The 6,000-nt window shown below is 49.0% G+C and overlaps 1 long non-coding RNA gene across 2 annotated transcripts; it reads left to right on the top strand.

Annotated features, from left to right (window-relative positions):
• Nucleotides 1-3,288: 3,288 nt before the first annotated feature.
• Nucleotides 3,289-5,461, top strand: LOC127906537 (uncharacterized). Of its 2 annotated transcripts, none has more exons than XR_008061796.1 (4): nt 3,289-3,759; nt 4,314-4,485; nt 4,572-5,001; nt 5,414-5,461. It is a non-coding gene; the product is annotated as an uncharacterized LOC127906537 (long non-coding RNA). The 2 variants fall into 2 exon arrangements; XR_008061795.1 differs by lacking the exon at nt 5,414-5,461 and adding an exon at nt 5,174-5,295.
• The last annotated feature ends 539 nt before the right edge of the window (nt 5,462-6,000 follow it).

Below are 6,000 nucleotides of genomic sequence, written 5' to 3'. Positions count from 1 at the left end.
ACCCTATTTGCTCTGGATAAGACAAAATATGTTTAGTCATATTTGAATAGTACAAATAAAAAAACTATTCCCTATTCCCCATTAGATGAGAGTTTCACGCTTGCCAGAGAAATGTAATGTAAGGTTTAACTGGAGATGGGTTTTTGAATAATTCAGTGCTATGCTCAAGGTTTTAGATCAGCTTTTAGATCAGCTTTTTTGAAAGGTATTCCTCTTCCAAACGGACACAAACACAACACTTTTCACTGTACGTGCACACCATGCACACCACAGTACTAATCCATGAGCACACCCTCCTTACTCGACTGTTTAAACATTCATGAGCCGATAAGATCTAGTGTAAATCAAATCAAAATGTATTAGTCACATGCAGCGAATACAACAGGTGTAGGTAGACCTTACAGTGAAATGCTTACGAGCCCCTAACCGAGAGTGCAGTTTTAAAAAATATGGATAAGAATAAGAGAGAAAAGTAACAAGTAATTAAAGAGGAGCAGTAAAAAATAACAATATATACAGGGGGAGCCGGTACAGAGTCAATGTGCAACAGAGAGTGGCAGTGGTGTGGAGAGGGGAGGGGGGGGGGATCAATGTGAACAGTCTGGGTAGCCATTTGACTAGATGTTCAGGAGTCTTATGGCTTGGGGGTAGAAGCTGTTTAGAAGTCAGTTTAGGGAGCTGAGTATTGAGCGGAGTTCACCTCTGGCCATGGCTCGTGTGCTTGTATATATAGTAAGCCTATAAAAAAGAAATAATGTAGGCACAAACCATAGTATGAATTCATTGTATTTCATTGCTCTGAATGCAATAACTTTATTCACCAATGTTACTGTAACGACCGACGCCGGAGACGAGAAGCAGATACGGGGAGTCAACATTTAATGAAGAACAGACATGAAACAAGACAGGCACAGCGTCAGCACACGGGCAAAACAATGACATTCTACAATCACTGCAGCAGCGGGGAACAGAGCTGGGGAACTGACAAATATAGGGGAGGTAATAAACAGGTGATTGGGTGCAGGTGAGTCCAATAATACACTGATGCGCGTGACAGGGAAAGGCAGGTGTGCGTAATGATGGTGACAGGAGTGCGCAATGCTGGGTAGCCTGACGCCTTCGAGCACCAGGGGGGAAGAGCGCCAGGGGGGAAGAGCACCAGGGGGAAGAGCACCAGGGGGAAGAGCACCAGAAGGGGGAAGAGCACCAGGGGGGAAGAGCACCAAGGGGGAAGAGCGCCAGGGGGGAAGAGCACCAGGGGGAAGAGCACCAGGGGGAAGAGCGCCAGGGGGGAAGAGCGCCAGCGGGGAAGAGCACCAGGGGGAAGAAAGAGCACCAGAAGGGGGAAGAGTGCCAGGGGGGAAGAGTGCCAGGGGGGAAGAGCGCCAGGGGGGAAGAGCGCCAGGGGGGAAGAGCACCATGGGGGAAGAGCGCCATGGGGGAAGAGCGGGAGCAGGCGTGACAGTTACAGCTTAAATAGCTATATGGATCTAAATCATAAGGTGTTGCTGAGGAGTATTTCTGTCTGTAATAAAGCCCTTTTGTGTGGAAAAACTCATTCTGATTGGCTGTGCTTGGCTTCCCCATGGGTGGGCCTGGCTCCCAAGTGGTTGGGCCTATGCCCTCCCAGGCCCACCCAGGCTGCGCCCCTGCCCAGTCATGTGAAATCCATAGATTAGGACTTTATTTATTTATTTTAATTAACTTCCCTACATGAACTGTAAAATCTTAGAAATTGTTGCATGTTGCGTTTATATTTTTGTGTACAGTATATACCACCTGCCTGTGATTCCAAGGTCTTTCCGTGTGTATTCCAGAGCCCCATGAAGTACCAGATCATCTACTGTTCATTACAACCTATGCACCTTGATAATCACAATGTACCTATTGTACATATACAGCTACTGTGTATCACCTTCCTGTATAACATATAACCACCATACACAGCAGATAGATGTAGACCTATAAGATAAGTCTGTAAACTTGGGTTATTCCAAGGTCATACAGTGTGTATAGGTATATACTGTATAATATAACCATCATATATAGTAGATACGTTTAGACCTATAAGATAACTCAGTGTGATTCCAAGGTCATACAGTGTTTATTCCAGAGGCCCAGTCAGAGGCAGATGGTGATGTGATGATTCAGGGGTTCTCAGAGCGAGGCCGAGGCACGGCTTCCTGGGAAATCAGCATGTAGCTGCTCCACAGGCTACTACAATAACATGGCTAATTAACAGCTAACAAAAGTTGAGTTTGTATAATTGTTAAATAATGTACACCTTTCAATGAACAGCTGCTCTGTCGATGGCCGAGCTGGGCTGCACCTGTTCTGGGCCTTGTGAGTCAGGTTGTTTAATGCTTTTCTGAACAGCTTTCTAATGAAGCCTTTAAACCAGCAGTACCCAACCACCGGTACCGGTCTGCGGCACATTCTTTACCTGGCCGCACAGGAAGGATAATTATATATATATATTTTTTAAATCTGTAAAATAAAATAATAATTATATACAATTATAGGCTATTTGTGCAGTAGTTACATTGAACTTGGTGCAGTCTGTTGGTCCTTTCCTCACCACTCTAGTATCCCTGTCACGTCCAACAACAGTTTACATGTTTTGAACTTGAGTAATGTGCGGGCTGCGAGTTCATCACGGTCTGCGTGAGCTGTGTTGCCCGCTAACTTTGTACTAGCTAGCTACGTTAGCTGACGTGAATGAAAACAAACAAACGTTGCTGGAGGGTCAGAAGGGGTAAGAGACAAAAGGCCCAACAATGATGTCAATAAATGCAGAGAAAGCAGAGCCCGATACTACAAAAAAAAGAAAGCCTTATTCAATAGAAAATTTGATGAGTCCTACCTAAAATATGGCTTTACTGCGACAGGCGACTCGCATGCTCCAAGCCTCCTGTGCGTAGTATGTGGAGATAGGCTATCTAACGAGGCAATGAAGCACTCAAAACTGCTTCGGCACATTGAATCCAAGCACCCTGCACTTAAAGTCAAACCTGTTGAATTATTTGAGCGAAGAAAACGTGAACAAGAAGGACAGAAGCAAGTCTTGAAAGCCACCGCATTAACAAACGTGGCTGCACTGAGAGCGTCATACTTAGTGGCTAGCCGTATTGCTAAGGCCAAGAAGCCTTTCGCTAGGAGTTGATTCTACCTGCTGCTAAGGACATTTGCCATGAACTCTTAGGAGAGGCTACAGCTAAAAAGATAGCACAGGTTCCTCTTTCAGGCTACCATTGTCACTAGGCGAATTGATGAAAGAGCGAAGGATGTTGAGGCATAATTGTTAGAGAGGCTTGACGAGTCACCGTGGTATGCAATCCAGGTTGATGAATCTACCAATGTCGACAACAAGGCAATACTGCTTGTTTTTGTGCGATATATATTTCAGGATGATGTGCATGAGGATATGTTGTGTGCGCTGTCCCCTTCGACTAACACAACGGCCGCAGAACTATTCAAGTCTTTGGATGTCAGGAACATTGGATTAGTCATTCTGTGTTGGCGTATACACGGATGGGGCTGCTGCCATGACTGGACGGCTGTCTGGTTCCACTACCCGGGTTAAAGAGGTTGGTCATTCTGTGTTGGCGTATACACGGATGGGGCTGCTGCCATGACTGGACGGCTGTCTGGTTCCACTACCCGGGTTAAAGAGGTTGGTCATTCTGTGTTGGCGTATACACGGATGGGGCTGCTGCCATGACTGGACGGCTGTCTGGTTCCACTACCCGGGTTAAAGAGGTTGGTCATTCTGTGTTGGCGTATACACGGATCATTGCTGCCATGACTGGACGGCTGTCTGGTTCCACTACCCGGGTTAAAGAGGTTGGTCATTCTGTGTTGGCGTATACACGGATGGGGCTGCTGCCATGACTGGACGGCTGTCTGGTTCCACTACCCGGTTAAAGAGGTTGGTCATTCTGTGTTGGCGTATAAACGTATCGGGCTGCTGCCATGACACGGCTGTCTGACCCTGGTCACTGGCGCTGTCTGCCATGACTGGACGGCTGTCTGGTTCCACTACCCGGGTTAAAGAGGTTGGTCATTCTGTGTTGGCGTATAAACGTATCGGGCTGCTGCCATGACTGGACGGCTGTCTGGTTCCACTACCCGGGTTAAAGAGGTTGGTCATTCTGTGTTGGCGTATAAACGTATCGGGCTGCTGCCATGACTGGACGGCTGTCTGGTTCCACTACCCGGGTTAAAGAGGTTGGTCATTCTGTGTTGGCGTATAAACGGATGGGGCTGCTGCCATGACTGGACGGCTGTCTGGTTCCACTACCCGGGTTAAAGAGGTTGGTCATTCTGTGTTGGCGTATACACGGATGGGGCTGCTGCCATGACTGGACGGCTGTCTGGTTCCACTACCCGGGTTAAAGAGGTTGGTCATTCTGTGTTGGCGTATACACGGATGGGGCTGCTGCCATGACTGGACGGCTGTCTGGTTCCACTACCCGGGTTAAAGAGGTTGGTCATTCTGTGTTGGCGTATAAACGGATGGGGCTGCTGCCATGACTGGACGGCTGTCTGGTTCCACTACCCGGGTTAAAGAGGTTGGTCATTCTGTGTTGGCGTATACACGGATGGGGCTGCTGCCATGACTGGACGGCTGTCTGGTTCCACTACCCGGGTTAAAGAGGTTGGTCATTCTGTGTTGGCGTATACACGGATGGGGCTGCTGCCATGACTGGACGGCTGTCTGGTTCCACTACCCGGGTTAAAGAGGTTGGTCATTCTGTGTTGGCGTATACACGGATGGGGCTGCTGCCATGACTGGACGGCTGTCTGGTTCCACTACCCGGGTTAAAGAGGTTGGTCATTCTGTGTTGGCGTATACACGGATGGGGCTGCTGCCATGACTGGACGGCTGTCTGGTTCCACTACCCGGGTTAAAGAGGTTGGTCATTCTGTGTTGGCGTATACACGGATGGGGCTGCTGCCATGACTGGACGGCTGTCTGGTTCCACTACCCGGGTTAAAGAGGTTGGTCATTCTGTGTTGGCGTATACATGGCTGGGGCTGCTGCCATGACTGGACGGCTGTCTGGTTCCACTACCCGGGTTAAAGAGTTTGGTCATTCTGTGTTGGCGTATAAATGGATGGGGCTGCTGCCATGACTGGACGGCTGTCTGGTTCCACTACCCGGGTTAAAGAGGTTGGTCATTCTGTGTTGGCGTATACACGGATGGGGCTGCTGCCATGACTGGACGGCTGTCTGGTTCCACTACCCGGGTTAAAGAGGTTGGTCATTCTGTGTTGGCGTATACACGGATGGGGCTGCTGCCATGAACGGCTGTCTGGTTCCACTACCCGGGTTAAAGAGGTTGGTCATGGCAAATCGAATGGGGCTGCTGCCATGACTGGACGGCTGAGTTCCACTACCCGGGTTAAAGAGGTTGGTCATTCTGTGTTGGCGTATACACGGATGGGGCTGCTGCCATGAACGGCTGTCTGGTTCCACTACCCGGGTTAAAGAGGTTGGTCATTCTGTGTTGGCGTATGAACGTATGGGGCTGCTGCCATGACTGGACGGCTGTCTGGTTCCACTACCCGGGTTAAAGAGGTTGGTCATTCTGTGTTGGCGTATAACGGATGGGGCTGCTGCCATGACTGGACGGCTGTCTGGTTCCACTACCCGGGTTAAAGATGGTCATTCTGTGTTGGCGTATACACGGATGGGGCTGCTGCCATGACTGACGGCTGTCTGGTTCCACTACCCGGGTTAAAGAGGTTGGTCATTCATTGGCGTATAAACGTAGATGAAATGTCTGGTTCCACTACCCGGGTTAAAGAGGTTGCACCTGAATGTGAGTCTACGCACTGTGTCATTCACAGAGAAATGCTGGCTAGCCGAAAGATGTCACCTGAATGTGAGTCTACGCAGTGTGTCATTCACAGAGAAATGCTGGCTAGCCGAAAGATGTCACCTGAATGTGAGTCTACGCAGTGTGTCATTCACAGAGAAATGCTGGCTAGCCGAAA

Source organism: Oncorhynchus keta, chromosome 12 (assembly GCF_023373465.1).
Source record: "Oncorhynchus keta strain PuntledgeMale-10-30-2019 chromosome 12, Oket_V2, whole genome shotgun sequence".
Taxonomy (NCBI): Eukaryota; Metazoa; Chordata; class Actinopteri; order Salmoniformes; family Salmonidae; genus Oncorhynchus; species Oncorhynchus keta.
This window is presented reverse-complemented; position numbering and strand designations above follow the sequence as displayed.